This window comes from Anabrus simplex, chromosome 1 (genome assembly GCF_040414725.1).
Source record: "Anabrus simplex isolate iqAnaSimp1 chromosome 1, ASM4041472v1, whole genome shotgun sequence".
In the NCBI taxonomy this organism is placed as follows: Eukaryota; Metazoa; Arthropoda; class Insecta; order Orthoptera; family Tettigoniidae; genus Anabrus; species Anabrus simplex.
In genome coordinates, this window is record NC_090265.1 from 1,791,530,650 (window position 1) to 1,791,550,859 (window position 20,210).

A 20,210-nucleotide genomic window follows, 5' to 3' on the forward strand; every position below is an offset into this window, starting at 1 on the left:
TTCGTATAGCATTGATTATGAATATTATTGATCTAGAAATGTAGGCAAACGGATGGTAGGGTGAAATATCGGAGCCTTAAGAGAGTAACATTTTGTGCCGGGAGAACGCGGCTTTGTGTACCATCTTCTCGGCATGAGCATCGATTACCTCATTATCGCGTGCGTAGGACCGTACCAGGAGACCGGGAGACTGGTGCCACCTGTTATCACGCATGTACACATGTCACCACCACTTTACGTAATTTTAAGACCATTATATCCCACGTTGGCTCTCCCTTCTCATTCAGTATTGATCACCGAATTCCTTTCTCAAACCGGGGCAAATTCCTTTCTCATAATATTCTTCCTCTTTCACGAAAGTGTTACTTACCTATTTACTTACTCACTTAGTTACTTATTTACTAATCTTCAGGTTGGGTGTTGGAATAGATTCCTTGTATCACTTGCCTGTCGTAAGTGGTGACTAAAAGGGCCGGCCTATCAGAGCCAGTGATCGTAAAATAATAGTAGTGCTATTGGTGTTCGCTTACATTTCACTAACTACTTTTATAGTTTTTGAGAGATGCCGAGGAACTGGAAGTTTTCTTCATAGTTCTTTAACATGCCGGTCAATGTAGGCCACTAAGTCGAGGATGGCGTATTTGGGCACTTTCAAATACCACTGGATTGTAGTGGGATTGAACCCGCTACCTTGGCTCAGAAATTCAGTGGTTTGTTATTATTATTAACACATACATTGCAATTTGCAAATATCCCGGTGGCAATGGTTACTTACAGTAGTGTGATAATGAAGTAAAGATAACATAATTACACAACAACAAAAACAACAACAACATCATCAACAACAACGAAAAGAGTACAACAAGCAATTCCATGGAAAGAAATATGACAAGAAATACTTCTAGTTTAAATTCTAAATCCAGCGCCATCATATACAAAGTGACACACAACTCGAGTATTACAAGACAGTGATACACTCCTGCTGTCTTTCGACCCTGACGGTAATAGGTTTGTGGGGTCTAGTGTGTCTTTCATGCGCCAAGGGCTCTTAACTGGTGACCACGCGGCCCTTAGCTGAGTCCTGGCATTGCTTCAACTCACTTGAGTCCGACCTCCTGTGGCGAACTCTTCTTCTTGTTCTCCGACCCCGATGCTATTAAGTTACGAGACCAAGAGAGTGTTTCATTTTCACGCCTTTCGTGGCCCTTGTCTTTCTTTAGCCGATGCCTTCATTTTTGAAATATCGGACCTATTCCATTTTCCCCCTCTGATTAGTGTTAATAGAGGATGGTTGCCCATTTGTACTTTCTTTTAAAACAATAATCACCACCACCACTACCTCTTATGTCTTTAATGTACATGCCCTTAGTGACCCTTCCTCCTCATTTTCCGATAATTTATAGGATCTCTTTCCGTTTTTATTTTGATTAGTGTTACTAGAAGACGATTGGCTAATTCTTCTTTCTTTCTTTCTTTCTTTCTTTCTTTCTTTCCTAATCCCTTTACAATCCAGGGTTGGTTTTTCCCTCGGACTCAGCGAGGGATCCCACCTCTACCGCCTCAAAGGCAGTGTCCTGGAGTGTGAGACTTTGGGTCAGGGTCTAGAACTGGGAAGGAGGACCAGGACCTCGCCCAAGCAGCCTCACCTGCTATGCTGAACAGGGGCCTTGTGGGATGGGATTGGAAGATTGGAAGGGATAGACAAGGAAGAGGGAAGGAAGCGGCCGCGGCCTTAAGTTAGGTACCATACCGGCATTTGCCTGGAGGAGAAGTGGGAAACCGCGGAAAACGACTTCGAGACGGCTGAGATGGGAATCGAACCCCCTGTACTCCGAGGCTGAGTAGACCCCGTTCTAGCCCTCGTACCACGTTTCAAATTTCGTGGCAGAGCCGGACCTAATTCTTCTTTACGTTAAAACAATAATTACCGCCACCGCCAGAGGTATTTTCAGTCTGGAAATTTTTGGTCAGCTTACTTTAGTCTTAGTAATATCAGGCCATATTAGTCGTGAATGTTGAAAGAAATTTCATCTGCACATTATTTACAGAAAAGCAATGTTAGCAAAGCACAAACAAACAGAGGAAGTTCAATAGAGAAAACACTTCATCATCCCTTAATATTCCCTTCAAGAGATCCTGCATTATGATTTCAGCTTTGGGTAAGATCAAGTCCTCCATAAGCTCGTGCTCTATTTCATGGCCCCTAATTGCTATCTACATTGAGAATACCTTCTCGTTTGAGGAGAAAACGGAGATATCTCGAGCAGTAACTTAGGTATTCTGTGCGAAAGGCAATTACCCGATGAAAGCTCAGTATTAAGAAAACAACAGACGATCATGAGTCGAAAATTAGGTAACTGTTTCCTTGCTCCATGAGGGTAGTTTGAAAGGTTTTAATTTGAAGAACGTTTAATTTATGGAAATTGACTTACAACGGGAAATTATCAAGTTGTAAAGACTGGATGCAAACTAGAACTATTATTATTGGTATCTCAGATGTCTACCTCTGAAGAATTTACTGGTTAACAAAATTTGTTGTGACGAATGATTGTAACTGGACAAAATAAAGTGTTATGAATAGTAATCATGTTCCTACTTGTCCTCCCAATCATCACAATCATTGCTGTCATCAGAATCGAAAATGTTTGTTATACGCCTACAGGGTCACCTAACTATACCGAGAAAAACAAATCAGGGATGTTCTTCGTGTCATGTAAGAACGATGGTGCAATTGGAGGTTAGACAAGAGCCTCTTTTATCCGGATTGAGTGGGACCGGAAATGATCCGGATTATCGAAATCCGGATAATACGGAAAAAAAATACAGAACATTTTATATAATCTATTAACATAAGTTGTACAGTAATACCTTTTTTAATTGTACAAAAAATATAAGAACACTTTTCGTACATTTACGACTCCGTTTTTTGCACTAAAATAATGTGTGAATTTGTTCTGTTTTACATTTGAATAGCGTTTGCGAGCAGCACGATCACGAAGACGTTTTACTGACAACAGTTCTGCCGATGTGGTTTCCAGCTGCATTGTTGCCCCTTTATGAGTCATTGTTTCTTCTGATGGAGCGCCGGTTTCATTTTGGAATAGTGCGTTGCATTCAGAAGAGCGTGGGTTCTAATCCCACCTCGGCCGCCCTGGGAATGGTTTTCCACTGTTTCCCATTCTCAATTCCAGGCGAACGCTGCGACGGTACCTTTGATAAACCGTGGCCGAATTACTTGCAATTCCTGTCCTGAACTATCCTTGGCGGAAAAGACATTCAAGAAGAATCAACGCCGTAAAAGAAATACTGTACAAGTAAAAATACTTTTTTATTATTTTCGATGTGGATAAACCGGAGATCCGAATTAATGAGGGACGGATAAACGAGGTTCTTGTGTACTTTGTTACTTTCGACGTGCGATTGATATTGACAAACTCGCCGTATTTCCTGCGCAAGAGCACAAGCCGCTATGTTGGAGATGTATGCACTAGTTTACTTGTTCGACTCGCACTTGAGTTTACGGGCAATATCCACAGTTCGTTTATTAAACAGCCCTAACTGCGCACACAGTACAAGAACACACTGTAATTAAGGCACACTGGTCAGTCAAGGAATGCTCCTCTCGTCTCTTGATGGCATTAATGTTCTTTATTATTTAACATGCTCGAAGATGCAACGCTGTCGCCCCACGATTGTGTATTCCTTCACTCACAACATTGTACATGGAATGAAATACCAAACGAAGTAAACAATACGCCCAATGGTTTGATTACAGTAGATTGTCAATGTGCACCCTTCCAACTGCGATGCACAGTTCACAAGGATATACTAGTGACATTGGACTTTGTTCAGGATGTGTGGTGTGTAGCGAACGACCTGGAAAGCTGACTGTATTCTTGGTACAAATGCATCTTGTTCTGTTTCTACGGGGCACACTGGTAGTCAGTTTGTGCAGAACAAATTGTACACTGCCTACTGGGTTGGTCATACTGATAAAAAAAAATTCACAAAATAATTCGGTATCTCTCCCCGTTGACATTTATCAATTGCTGAAGTTAGCCAATCACATCAGTTCGCGGGCGAATTCAAACGGGCTTTGAGAGGTGCTGTTGCTAAATTTGCAAGTGGCTTAAAACGGTTTGAGAGCCATATCAACACAATCACACTGTGACTCTGTCAGCTCCGTGTTCTCATCATTCGGCAAACTACTTTATTTGTTTTCGATGGGTGCTCTAAAGCCTATCTTAAGCCATGTACAGATTTAGCAACACCACCTCTCAAAGCTCATTTCAATCCGTCCGCGAAGTGATTTGATTGGTTAACTTCAGCAGCTGATCAAATGACAGCGGGGAGAGATACCGATCAGTATGACCAACCGTCCAGCGCTCATATTCCTGGTTCACGTTGTTTTCGACCATCTTGTATACCGGGCTGAGTGGCTCAGACGGTTGAGGCCTTCTCACCCCAAGTTGGCAGTTCGATCCTGGCTCAGTCCGGTGGTATTTAAAGGTGCTCAAATACATCAGCCTCGTGTTGGCAGGTTTACTGGCACGTAAAAGAACTCCTACGGACTAAATTCCAACACCTCGGCGGCTCTCAAAACCGTCATAGTACAGTAGTTAGTGATGCATAAAACCAATATCATTATAGACTGTTATAATGACATATACTGTATAGACTATATTTATAGTCTTACCTCGCTGTGATTTACGGGTATCATACTTACCTCTTACCCGGAGACTCCGGGTTCAATTTTCATCTTGTCAAAGGATTTTGATTCTGGACTGGACATCTCCCAGCCTTAACAGACCAAACTGAGGACTTGCCTGACGTGAGAGGCAGCGAACCGATCATGAAAGACAAGCAAAACAGCTGCGAATGTCGCAACCTAAACACTTACTACTCCAATATCTGCAGACCATCCAGTGGACAACAGTCGTCTCGGCACGCCAAGACTCTTAATGGACGGTTTGTGCCACGAGATTGTATTTTTCGTTTATAGTCGGTGTTCTCATACACAGTCTTACAGCTGGAATTTCTTTATACGTGGTTTCACATTTTCACTCCAGTAAAAAGATTACTCGGTAACTTCTCAATAACAGTCTTTGTGTCGCCGAAACCTTTTAAGTGTTGTGAATGTGACGTTAAACTCAGGATCATATAATCCCGTCTTAACTTTAATCAGAAGTGCAAAAGGTAGTAATCTGACCCTTCAGACAATGAAAGTGTTCCAAATTAAAATGTAGTACAATAAATCAATCACTACTGATCTGCATTTAGGGCAGTCGCCCACGTGGCAGATTCCCTATCTGTTGTTTTTCTAGCCTTTTCTTAAATGATCGCAAAGAAATTGGAAAATTATTGAACATTTCCCTTGGTAAGTTATTCCAATCCCTAACGCCCCTTCCTATAAATGAATATTTGCCCCAGTTTGTCCTCTTGAATTCCAACTTTATCTTCATATTGCGATCTTTCCTACTTTTAAAGATACCACTCAAACTTATTCGTCTACTGATGTCATTCCACGCCATCTCTCCACTGACAGCTCGGAACATACCACTTAATCGAGCAGCTCGTTTCCTTTCTCCCAAGTCTCCCCAGCAAAACTTTGGAACATTTTTGTAACTCTACCTTTTGTCGGAAATCACCCAGAACAAATCGAGCTGCTTTTCTTTGGATTTTTTCCAGTTCTTGAATCAAGTAGGCTAATCCTGGTGAGGGTCCCATATACTGGAACCATACTCTAGTTGGGGTCTTACCAGAGACTTATATGCCTTCTCCTTTACATCCTTACTACAACGCCTAAATATCCTCATAACCATGTGCAGAGATCTGTACCCTTTATTAACAATCATATTTATGTGATTACCACAATGAAGGTCTTTTCTTATATTAACACCTAGGTACTTACAATGATTCCCAAAAGGAGCTTTCACCCCATCAACGCAGTAATTAAATCTGAGAAGACTTTTCCTATTTGTGAAACTCACAACCTGACTTTTAACCCCGTTTATCATTATACCATTGCCCACCGTCCATCTCACAACACTATCGAGGTCACCCTGCAGCCGCTCACAATCTTGTAATTATTTATTACTCTGTACAAAATAACATCATTTGCAAACAGCCTTATCACTGATTCCACTTCTTTACACATATCATTGATATATATATAAGAAGTCATTAAGGTCCAATAATACTGTCTTGAGGAATTCCCCTCTTAATTATTACAGGATCAGATAAAGCTTCGCCTACTCTAATTCTCTGAGTTCTAATTTCTAGAAATAGAGCCATCCATTCAGTCACTCTTTTGTCAAGTCCAATTGCACTCATTTTTGCCAGTAGTCTCCCATGATCTACCCTATCAAATGCCTTAGACAGGTCAATCGCAATACAGTCCAATTGACCTGCTGAATCCAGGATACCTGCTATATCTTGCTGGAATCCTACAAGTTGGGCTTCAGTGGAATAACCTTTTCTAAATCCAAAGTGCCTTCTATCAAACCAGTTATTAATTTCGCAAACATGTCTTATATAATCAGAAAGAATGCTTTCCCAAAGCTTACATACAATGCATGTCAAACTGACTGGCCTGTCATTTTCGGTTTTATGTCTATCACCCTTTCCTTTATACACAGGGGTTAGTATATCAACTCTCCATTCATTTGGTACAGGCTCCTTCAATCAAACAATAATCAAATAAGTATTTCAGATATCGTACTATATCCCAACCCATTGTCTTTAGTATGTCCCCAGAAATCTTATCAATTCCAGCTGCTTTTCTAGTTTTCAACTTTTGTATCTTACCTCAACAATTTCTTTAAACCCATCCCAGAGACTGTTTACATTTTTATTTACCATTTTCCAGCGATCATAGTTACTTTCTAAAAGCTCCCTCATGCCTGTTTTATCAGCCATATGGTACTGCCTAATAGTCCTAATTTTAGTACCTTCCTTTCTTTCACATTTATTTTTAACTACGACAAAAACAGCTTCGTGATCACTAATACCATCTATTACTTCAGTTTCTCTATAGAGCTCATCAGGTTTTATCAGCACCACATTCAAAATATTCTTCCCTCTAGTTGGTTCCATCACTTTCTGAATCAGCTGCCCTTCCCATATTAACTATTTGCCATTTGTTGTTCATGCTTCCTGTCGCTCGCGTTACGTTCCCAATTGACATTTGGTAAATTGAGATCACCTGCTACTATCACATTCTTTTCCATATCATTTCCAACATAGCTGATTATCTTATCAAATAATTCTGAGTCGTGAGAAGAAAAGAAACGGCTGATAATGGAAGACTGTCCAGGAGCGAAAGGTCCGACAGGAAAAGTGTTTACTGAGCCCGGTGTAAGTAAGTGGAACAAATGTCAGAAGCGGCTTGGGGCCCATAAGCGCCACTATACGCTTCCAACTTGAGAGTCCTTGGTGATCATCTCTTTTACTGTCCGACTCGTTGGCTGAATGGTCAGCATACTGGCCTTCACTTCAGAGGATCCCGGGTTCGATTCCCGGCCGGGTCGGGGATTTTAAGCTTCATTGGTTAATTCCAATGGCCCGGGGGCTGGGTGTTTGTGCTGTCCCCAACATCCCTGCAACTCACACACCACACACAAAACTATCCTCCAACACGATAACACGCAGTTACCTACACATGGCAGATGCCGCCCACTCTCATCGGAGGGTCTGCCTTACAAGGGCTGCACTCGGCTAGAAATAGCCACACGAAATTATTATCGCTTTTACTCATCTATTTCGAAGGCTGGAAATAACGTACATGTTTTCGACGCCTCCAGTCACAGAGGGTAGCTCAAGAATACCCTGCGGGTTCATGTCTTGTCAGACGTGCTCGGCAACCACGGGGTCTTAGCCAAGCTTTTAACACCTTCCACTGTTCATGTCTGCTCTCCCTTGATTAGCTTCAGTTCATTTCCATCACTGCAGAGGCTGCCTGGTTTTCCCGGAAGGACGTGGGTTCGAATCGCCGCCAGGAAGTTGTAAAATTTAAGAAACGAGATTTCCACTTCCCGAAGTGCACATGGCCCTGAGGTTCACTCAGCCTACACCAAAAATGAGAACCAGGTTAATTCCTGTGGGAAAAGGCGGCCGGGCGTAGAGCTAACCACTCTACCCCACCAAGTGCCGAGGTTACGGGTGGCGTTTAGCTTTCACCAAATGCAGTAGAGACAATACACGACACTTACGGATTTCGCCTTGATAAAATGGGAGACAATTCGATGGTGGCGCTCCTAGTGACTTGACCTGAACAAATCGCGCTAAATTCAAATATCAATGGAAATGTATATACGGAAATGGATAAATAAATTACGTCTAGAAAGAAAGTGGTATTGAGATATTAACTTCGAAGTTGCTAAAGCAATTCTGGATAAATGAATGAAGAATTATTTAAAAGGTTATTATTCAAAGACTGAAATTAGACATATAAACAAGGTGTGAAATGGACTGCTGTGAAATGGCTTGATCTTTCATTTATGCATTACTTTTTTAGCTTTAGCATACCTGCCTGAAATCTTACGGTTGGATTTGTCTTTTTTCTTCATTTAAAAACATTGTATCAAAACATTAAGACATTTGTCAATAAAAATATCGGCAAATTCCTTACACATATGATGCAATGAATTAACATTTAATAGCTGGACAATTTTCCTCTTAACATGAAGCCTACTAACAGAAAGAAAATCTATAAAATCGCGGCTTTAATCTGAGAAGAGGGATAAAAGTTTGAAAATGTTGTCGATAGTGATGCTTTGAGGAATATTTACGTACAATTAAAGTAAAAATGTAACATACCCTTGGCTGTATAGTCGAGGATTTTTAAAGTCGCTGGCCTGGAAATGATCTGAACAGATCTTATAATTCTTATACAAGCGTAACGTCCCTTCTTTCTTGTACACTTTATCCAAATCGCTTCTGTGACATTTCAAAACCCACAGATCACACCTACAACAACACATCGGTATTGAAGGTTAACTGCTGCACTATACAATAAAATATGCGTATTATATTTTAAGCCCGTTAAAACATGGGTCGAGGAGGTCAGAAGATTATGAAGTACTATAAAAATCTCTGTCACTGGAAGAATATATGCAAACACAATATTACTTACATGTTCTTGTCACGAGGGAACCTGAAGAACGACCGCGCATTTTTCTCTACTTCGTAATTACTGCAGCCAAACACAGCACATACCTTTCCCCTCATGTTGAGAGGAGATATCAAGGAATGACACACGCTACTATTTAATTATGCCAACTCACTGAAAACGCATAAATAACACCAAAAACTTCACACAAAAATACACGTGCTCTTATGACAGAATCAGTACCGTTCAGGTCTATCCGCTAGAGTGAGCTCCAATAGCTGTCCCTCGATATCTCGCTCAGTGTCGTGTATTGTCTCTACTGTATTTGCTTTCACCCATCCAAGGGCCTTCATGGCCTGGACGGAGATGACTTTCCATATTCATCACTAATGGCACTGGCTTCGTGACACTTGTAAAGGTTTCCATTTTCCTTTTTTTTTATGTCCCTTGCCTCTTTGTTGACGTCCGAATTATTAATTATTACTATCATTATTATAATTTGCGAATTGACCACTTAGGATCATGCTAGATATTTCATTATTTCTCTGAAATTTGCTCTTCCTTCAGTACTCCTTCATATGGGCGCTATGCTGTTTCTTCTGTTCATCCGTCCAGCCTCTTTCCGTCTTTGCAGTTCTTTCGACTTGAACCCCTTCCTAATTCTGAATCATGGCCCGAAATGTCCTCCTGTGTAACATCTGAAATTTCTGGATGTTGGACTTCTCTAGATCTTTATGAATGTTCTTAATCCAGGCCGTCGTTGTCTTGTTGTTCCACACATAGTCGAATAATATTTTGGTTAATCTGGTTTTGTCCATTCTGTACAAATGTCCGAGAAATGATAACCTCCTCTTTTTCATGGTCTCTGAAATTTTCTCCACATTTTTGTAGACTTCATTGTTGTTCCGAAGTTTCTGTCCGGTTTCAATCTGGACTGGGCCCAAGATTATCCATAGTAGGCCTATTCTTCTTTCTAGGATCTCCAAATTCTCCAACTTTGTAATTCATCGAGCGGCATTCGCTGGCAGACAGGCTTTATTATTATTATTATTATTATTATTATTATTATTATTATTATTATTATTATTATTATTATTATTATTATTATTTTATACATCGAGTTGAGCCTCTGTGGACTACGTGGTAACAACCAACTTCATTTTAGTGTCTAGGTCTTGTTCTTGTTCGGCTTTGACTTCCTGCCAGTATCTTCTGAGCCCAGCGACGAGTGCCTGTTTATGCTCATCAGACAAACGTCCTTTCCGTCTTCTGGAAGTTGATGCCATTTGGAAACCTTGATAGTTGTTCACCAATCTTCTGAATGCATTCCTATCATGAATTTCTTGGTCTGAAATACCAATCTGCCTCAGATCTTTTTCGCATTCCTGGAACCATCTCGGCCTTGTTGCCTTAGATTGAATAAAATTCCATATTCTTTTTGTTAGCCGATCATGTCATCCTCAAGAGATGACCATAAAATAATAGCCGTCTCTTCTTAATCGACGCTGTGAGAGGTTCTGTCTTGCTGTACAAATCCTCATTTGGTCTTATTCGACACTGTCCATGAACCCACTTATTACCTAGGATTTTTCTTAGTATCCTGCGCTCTCTTTTTTCCAGCCGGTCAGCTTGACCTTTACTACTTAAGGTCAAAGTTTCAGACGCATATAATCCCTCAGGTTTTACAACTGTGTTATAGTGTCGGAATTTGGCCCCTATACTCATAGACTTTTTATTATAGATATTCTTTGTCATTTGGTACGCCTGGTCTAACTTCCTTCATATGGGCGCTATGCTGTTTCTTCTGTTCATTATTATTATTATTATTATTATTATTATTATTATTATTATTATTATTATTATTATTATTATTATTATTATTATTATTATTATATGCCTTTGCTGGTGGGATGTAGTGTTTACAGTGGACTATGTATTCTGGTATGGGCTAGAATAAATTTGTTACTTTCATTGACCTGTCTCGGTCTTATCCTTGGCTTTGACAATATGAAAGTGACTGAGGTATGAGCGATGCTAGTAATATCATTCCTTATACAGCCAGTCCCTGTTATGAATGATGTGAAAATATCGATCATAGAGTCAGTTGATGCATGCATTTCAGTGGGCATGGCAAACTGATAATAGCAACTTCTGGCCTAGTGAGGAAAGCAACAGGAAACTACCTCACTCCTCATTTACCGGGCGAGTTGGCCGTGCGTGTAGAGGCGCGCGGCTGTGAGCTTGCATCCGGGAGATAGTAGGTTCGAATCCCACTATCGGCAGCCCTGAAAATGGTTTTCCGTGGTTTCCCATTTTCACACCAGGCAAATGGTGCGACGTAAAGCCCCTAGCACTCCTCATTTCCATAGTATGCCTGTTCAGTGACACCTAGCCTATTTATGACAGCTATTGGTGGAGTTGTAGAGGATCAAACGAGCCTTCGGGCTGAATACCCATCAGACATTATTATTATTATTATTATTATTATTATTATTATTATTATTATTATTATTATTATTATTATTATTAATGAACGTTTACATCCTCCCCTTTATCAGTCCTATTCGACCTTCCAATTCATTTCTGAGGCCAAACGTAGTCTTCACTCAATAAAACCCAGTATCCTATTTTTAGACATTACTTCAATGCTATTTAAAAAATAATGTTAAAATCTTAACTAGTGAATTAAATACTCAGTTATACGACGGCTATAAATAAAGTAGTGGCAAGGTACTCCAGACACTCGCATGATATCGGGAATGCGCTAATTGGAAATGGGAGCGGTCAGGTGGAGCTGTTGTGGAAGTGTAGTGTGCATTAATGTTCTTGATGTGTGGCGTTGAAGTGAAGAGTGTCGATTTCACCGCTCTAAAGCATGTTTTCAAAAGGTGATGATCAGTGTTCGTGGATTAAAATCGAGGTTGCCCGCGGTAAAAATTCATCCGAATGTTATCGACAATTACGTGAAGCATGTGGCGGGAATGCATTAACGTATAGGACAGTTGCATGGTGAGCCGCGGCGTTTTGTACGGGTCGGAATGTGACTGCAGATTAGCACAGCACAAGTCGGCCGTCCATTCCTCAAGATCAGATTGACATTTCCGTAGACCATCGATGGACTGTCCGGGAATGATCCTCATCAGTCTGTGCCGCGCACTGACGAAATGTCTTAACCCATTGGGTTCCACATTAACTCACTGGCTAGCATCCGCCTGGATAGCAAATACAGTAGAGACAATACGCGACACTTTCGGATTTAGCCTTGCTAAAATGGGAGACAATTCGACGGTGGCGCTCCTTGTGACTTGACCTAAAAAAGTCGCGCTAAATTCAAATATCAATGGAAATGGATAGACGAAAATGGATAATTAAATTATGTCTAGAAAGAAAGTGTTGTTGAGATATTAACTTCGAAGTTGCCAAAGCAATTCTGGATAAATGGATGAAGAATTATTTAAAAGGTTATTATTCAAAGACTGAAATCATATAAACAAGAAATGGAAAGAAATGGACTGCTGTGAAATGGCTTGATCTTTCATTTATGCATTACTTTTTTAGCTTTAGCATTCCTGCCTGAACTCTTACGGTTGAATTTGTCTTTTTTCTCATTTAAAAACATTGTATCATCACATTAAGACACTTGTCAATAAAAATATCGGCACACTCCTTACACATATGATGCAATGAATTAACATTTAATAGACGGACAATTTTCCTCTTAACATGAAGCCTACTAACAGAAAGAAAATCTATAAAATTCCGGCTTTAATCTGAGAAGAGGGATAAAAGAATGAAAAGTATGAAAAAGTTGTCGATGGTGATGCTTTGAGGAATATTTACGTACAATTAGAGTAAAAATGTAACATACCCTTGGCTGTATAGTCGAGGATTTTTAAAGTCGCTGGCCTGGAAATGATCTGAACAGATCTTATAATTCTTATATAAGCGTAACGTTCCTTCTTTCTTGTACACCTTATCCAAATCACTTCTGTGACTTTTTTTGCTAGGGGCTTTACGTCGCACCAACACGGATAGGTCTTATGGCGACGATGGGATAGGAAAGGCCTAGGAGTTGGAAGGAAGCGGCCGTGGCCTTAATTAAGGTACAGCCCCAGCATTTGCCTGGTGTGAAAATGGGAAACCACGGAAAACCAACTTCAGGGCTGCCAATAGTGGGATTCGAACCTACTATCTCCCGAATGCAAGCTCACAGCCGCGCGCCTCTACGCGCACGGCCAACTCGCCCGGTCTGTGACATTTCAAAACCCACAGATCACACCTACAACAACACATCAGTATTAAAGGTTAACTGCTGCACTATACAATAAAATATGCGTATTACATTTTAAGCCAATTAAAATATGGTTCGAGCAGGTCAGAATATTATGAAGTACTATAAAGATCTCTGTCACTGGAAGAATATATATGCAAACACAATATTACTTACATTTTCTTGTCACGAGGGAACCTGAAGGACGACCGCGCATTCTTCTCTACTTCATAGTTACTGCAGCCAAACACAGCACATACCTTTCCCCTCATGTTGAGAGGAGATATCAAGGAATGACACACGGTACTATTTAATTATGTCAACTCACTGAAAACGCATAAATAAAACCAAAAACTTCACACAAAAATACACGTGCTCTTATGACAGAATCAGTAGTTTTCAGGTCTACTCGCTAGAGAGAGCTCCAATAGCTGTCCCTCGATATCTCGCTCAGTGTCGTGTATGGATAGATTACTGCAACGAACGAGACGTATTGTCGTCATTGATGAGACGTGGGCACCCAGGTTCGCTACTTCCACAGAAATTTCGACAAGAATCCAGTTGGGTGAAGTTCATGCTAATTGTGGCATACGAGTCTTCTTCGTCTTCTTCTTTTGTTACGGCTTTTTCCCCACACGTGTGGGGTCGCGGGTGCGAACTGTGTCTCACATGTGGATTTGGCCCTGTTTTCCGGCCAGATGCCCTTCCTGACGCCAACCATATATGGAAGGATGTAATCACTATTGCGTGTTTCTGTGCTGGTTGGTAGTGTGGTATGTTGTATGATGAGGAAAGTGTTGGGACGGACACATACAACCAGTCCACGAGCCAGAAGAATTAATCACAAGCTATTAAAATTCGGCTGGGAATCGAACCCGGGAGTCTCCGAACCTAAGGCCAGTGCGCTGACCATTCAACCAACGAGTCGGACAATTGTGGCATACGAGTACGAGGGTATTATTCCTACACATGCTGTGCCTGAGGGACAAACTGCCATCGATTTCTGGAGCGACATCTGCATCCAGCTATGCGGCGCAAACGTCCACCTTTATTGCGAAACGATCACGCTATCGTATTGCATGACAACGCAATGTCATGCACTGGGATGTCTTGGAACACCCTGCGTACTCACCACTCCTATGCCCACTTTACATACATGCATACATTATCATTATAGACGGTTATGCCTTTCAGCGTTCAGTCTGCAAGCCTCTGAGAATTTACTAAACGTCGCCACAATCCTCGATTTGCAACTAGTGTTGTGGCCTCATTTAGTTCTATACCTCTTATCTTTAAATCGTTAGAAACAGAGTCTAACCATCGTCGTCTTGGTCTCTCTCTACTTCTCTTACCCTCCATAACAGAGTCCATTATTCTCCTAGGTAACCTATCCTCCTCCATTCGCCTCACATGACCCCACCACCGAAGCCGGTTTATGCGTACAGCTTCATCCATCGAGTTCATTCCTAAATTAGCCTTTATCTCCTCATTCCGAGTTCCCTCCTGCCATTGTTCCCACCTGTTTGCACCAGCAATCATTCTTGCTACTTTCATGTCTGTTACTTCTAACTTATGAATAAGATATCCTGAGTCCACCCAGCTTTCGCTTCCATAAAGCAAAGTTGGTCTGAAAACAGACCGATGTAAAGACAGTTTCGTCTGGGAGCTGACTTCCTTCTTACAGAATACTGCTGATCGCAACTGCGAGCTCACTGCATTAGCTTTACTACACCTTGATTCAATCTCACTTACTATATTACCATCCTGGGAAAACACACAACCTGAATACTTGAAATTATCGACCTGTTCTAGCTTTGTATCACCAATCTGGCATTCAATTCTGTTGGATTTCTTACCTACTGACATCAATTTAGTCTTCGAGAGGCTAATTTTCATACCATACTCATTGCACCTATTTTCAAGTTCCAAGATGTTAGACTGCAGGCTTTCGGCACAGTCTGCCATTAAGACCAAGTCGTCAGCATAGGCCAGGCTGCTTACTACATTTCCACCTAACTGAATCCCTCCCTGCCATTTTATACCTTTCAGCATATGATCCATATAAACTACAAACAGCAAAGGTGAAAGATTACAGCCTTGTCTAACTCCTGTAAGTACCCTGAACCATGAACTCATTCTACCATCAATTCTCACTGAAGCCCAATTGTCAACATACGTTAAATACTTTTGATTGATTTTAATAATCTACCTTTAATTCCACAGTCCCCCAGTATAGCGAACATCTTTTCCCTCGGTACCCTGTCATATGCTTTCTCTAGATCTACGAAACATAAACACAACTGCCTATTCCTCTCGTAGCATTTTTCAATTACCTGGCGCATACTGAAAATCTGATCCTGACAGCCTCTCTGTGGTCGGAAACCACACTGGTTTTCATCCAACTTCCTCTCAACGACTGATCGCACCCTCCCTTCCAAGATGCCTGTGAATACTTTGCCTGGTATACTAATCAATGAGATACCTCGATAGTTGTTGCAATCCTTCCTGTTCCCTTGCTTATAGATAGGTGCAATTACTGCTTTTGTCCAATCTGAAGGTACCTTACCAACACTCCACGCTAATTTGACTACTCTATGAAGCCATTTCATCCCTGCCTTCCCACTATACTTCACCATTTCAGATCTAATTTCATCTATTCCTGCTGCCTTATGACAATGGAGTTTATTTACTATCCTTTCCACTTCCTCAAGCATAATTTCACCAACATCATTTTCCTCCTCCCCATGAGCTTGACTGTTTGCAACACCACCATGATGATTTCCTTTTATTTTATTTTTATTTTATTTTATTATGGCTTCTTTCATGTGGCGAAGTTAGGGCACCCGGCCCTCTCTTACACTTAACCACAATACAATAAATAATATTAAGGTTGCCTATTACTAATTACACTACTTATACTATTTCCTAAATTAAGCTTAAGTTACACATCCACACAATATGCACCTTATTAGCTCGTTACTTCAGTCTTTTCTATCTCACACAGACACTTGCACATACACTTACAATGTACACACTTATAAACTACCCTTACGTTTATATTATATATAACTAACAGAAACAACTTTTAATTTTACAATTACCAATCACACGCACACAATACACACCAATACACACTTCAATCGGTATCTCTCAACAGGAAGTCTCGGCAAGATATTTTAAATTTGAGGAAGGAGTCAATGCCCCTGACACTTACTGGCAGGGAATTCCAAAGCCTGGATCCGGTTACAATGAAAGATTTATTATACACAAAAGAGTGGTGAAGAGGAATAGCTAAAGTGGAGCCCGAGCGATTGTAACGATTATGGAAGGAAGAGAGGAAGTGAAGTTTAGATGAAATATACCGGGGGGAGTTACTATGCAGGAGTTTGTGTATTAAGACAAGTATATGATATTCACGTCTCTTATCAGGTTTTAACCAGTGCAGTGCTTGATAATAAGGAGTAATATGCGCATCATATCTTAGGTTAAAAATGAATCTAAGGCAACAATTCATAATACGCTGCAGTTTCCTAGTTTGTTCTTTAGTAGCGTCTACCAAGATAACATCACAGTAGTCAAGGATAGGAAGAATTAGGGTCTGTGTTAATCTTTGCCGCATGTTTAGTGGTATAATATCTTTGTTTAATTTCAGTGGGTGTAGAGTAGCAAACACCTTATGACTTATGTTTTTGATATGTTCTGTCCAATTTAGAGTTTCAGTCATAGTCACCCCAAGATTTCTCACTGTTTTACTATACGGAATTGTGCTATTATTTATTTGTAAAGGAGGAATGATCGAATCATTGATCTTGTGTAGGAGCTTCTGGGAACCGACAATGACAGCTTGCGATTTTGATGGATTTATGAGAAGTCTGTTTGCGAGAGCATATTCACTGAGTCTTTTCATGTCATCATTTATGCATTTTACTGCGTTTGGTAATTCGCTTAAGCTGCAATGGTAGTAAATTTACATTGAGAAGATGTTCAAAATATTCCCTCCACCTCTCCAGTGATTCCCTGGGATCTGTTATGAGTTCACCTGAATTACTCAAAACACTGTTCATTCCCTTTTTCCCTCCCTTCCTAAGATTCTTTATTACTGTCCAGAAAGGTTTCCCTGCTGCTTGACCTAGCCTTTCCAGGTTATTACCAAAATCTTCCCATGACTTCTTTTTGGATTCAACAACTATTTGTTTCGCTCTGTTTCTTTCATCTACGTACAAATCCCTGTCGATTTATTCCTTGGCGTTGTAGAAGAGAGAAGTTTCATTTTCTGCAAACGAAATAATAGAAAGCTTGAAGAATATTAATCCATTTTCACGGGAAAGTAGAAGTTACGCGAATTTGAGGAATTACTCTCATCTCAACTGCAGTAAATAGAATAACAGCAGCTTGAAAATTCCTTTTGTGTGTGTTTATGTGAGTGCATCATGAACGATCCTCCTGACACGGGTCAGGTAATTAACGCTGCCTTACAAGCATGCTACAGCAACTCTCCATCGATGATTCCAGACTTTACTTTAAATGCTAAAATTCCTCCGAATCCACATCAACTTCTGTCGACTCAACAACCTGTCAACACCTACTCAACAGAGATGCAAGGAGCATCTGCCGCATTACTTCAAAGAGGTCAGGTACCAGTATCCATTGCATCAGCACAACCAGCCATCAAATCAGGTAATTCTGACTCTGAATTTTTAAGTGAATTCAATCCCCAGTGCAAAAAAATGCGTCCTAGTGGAAGTGAACCCCGTCCTACTGAGGAGTCTGACATGATCCTTGATGTCACAAACAGTTCCGGTTCAACTCATACCACGAATAGTTCTAATGGTGCTGATGTGGGAGAAATAAATACTTTATCCTCATCTGTAAATCAGCCCAACACTAATCAAAGAGTTATATATCGCAATAGTAGCGAAAATAGATACAATCCCAATGATCATGGCCCTTTCGTTGTTATCGTTGAAAGTGTAAACAAAGACGTAGGTAGTCTCCATCCAATGGCGCTTGGTAGGCTTTTATTTAACGAGCAGGTCGTTAGCCGTCAAAACATCCTGGACATAAAACCCATAGGGCGAAACAGACTTCGAGTTGAAACCACTTCAGGAGCAGTGGCGAATCAACTAGTGGAAACAGAATTTTTTCGTAAACAAAAATTAGAAGCTTACATTCCGTCTAGTGTTATTCAAAGACAAGGTTTAATTAAAAATGTTGACCCCTCACTTAGTGAAGATGAAATATTACGGGAGATACAAACCCCGTTACCAGTTGTTCGTGTAAAGCGCTTCAGTAAGGTTATTCGCGGGGAGAGAAGGCCTATCCCAGTTTGTCTGTTAACTTTTCGTGCACAACAACTGCCAGCATATATACACTTACTCGGAACTAGGTGCCCAGTGCAACCATTTGTGATGTCTGTACGATTATGTGAACGATGCCTCAGATTCAATCATTCTAGCCTGCAATGCCGAAGTGCTCAACGCTGTAGCCGTTGCTCAGTCAGTGTTCAGATTTAATTACTCCCTGTTGTGTTCACTGCAAAGGAGCTCATCTCTCCACTGATAAAAACTGCACAGAATATAAAAAGTGGATTTCTGTTCGGGAACTAATGGCATTTAACAATATCTCTCAAGTGGCTGCGCTTGATATTTATAACAACAGAGCGTACGCGGACTCAGCGGCACGCCCACCAGTTAATTATCAAAATCAGGTGGAATTTCCCCCGCTACCTAATATTTCTGCAACCTCTAACATGTCAACAGCAAGAAACTTTCCAAAACAACATGAGCCCTTGACACCAAGTTTTACAGCAGAGCCACCAATGAAGGAAGATACCCCATGGAATATCACACAACAGATCTCTCCCCATTCAACATTTAACCAACAACTCGACCATCCACTCGCCTCTCAGCGTAAAATTTCAGTTCCTGTAAACTCGTCAAGACGTCCGGTACAACCTTTCAAACCCCATTTCCCACCAATTTCTCAACTGGCCTATATTCCTCCACATTTACCTGTTACTCCGATTACTCACAATCCCTACCCTCCCCAACCCCATCGCGTAACATCAAATCCTGCTCAAAACAACGAACAACTCATTGAGCATATATTCAATATTATTATGCTCATCGTAGGTCAGCTCCAATCTTCAGCATCCAGCAACATTCATCCAACAACAATACGCGACATGATTACCAATATTTTCGCCTCTGAAAATGGCCTTTAAAATCTTACAGTGGAACGGCCGGTCGGTGATCTCGAACAGAGGTGTTCTGCAGCGTGAGATTCAAAGCCAAAATGCATCCATAATCGCACTATCTGGGACATGGCTACTTACCTTACTGATCCAACTATTTTCGTCTCAACCATCTGACTCTCTACAACCCATGGCGATCAAGTATATTCTGTCACAGATTTTCCAAGCTCATAATGGCATTTAAAATTCTTCAATGGAATGCACGATCGGCTATTTCAAACAAAGAGAGTCTAGATAATACCCTTCACAATATAAACCCTCACGTTGTTGTCCTGTCAGAAACATGGTTCAAACCTCAAAGATATATACATTTTCGCAACTATACCATTTTAAGGGAAGACCGTGATGATGGATATGGTGGCGTTGCTATTCTGGTACACACGACATTATCTTACAGACAGCTAACTATCCAACGTAGTGTACCATCGCCATTTCAACTGATTGCAGCTAGTATACAACTACCTTCTAGAACTCTTACGATAGCATCTGGATATTGCCCACCGAGAACAGCAGTCACCTTGGACATTTGGCAAGAAATCATGTCGGAACTTCCTCCCCCACAGATCATCTGTGGAGAC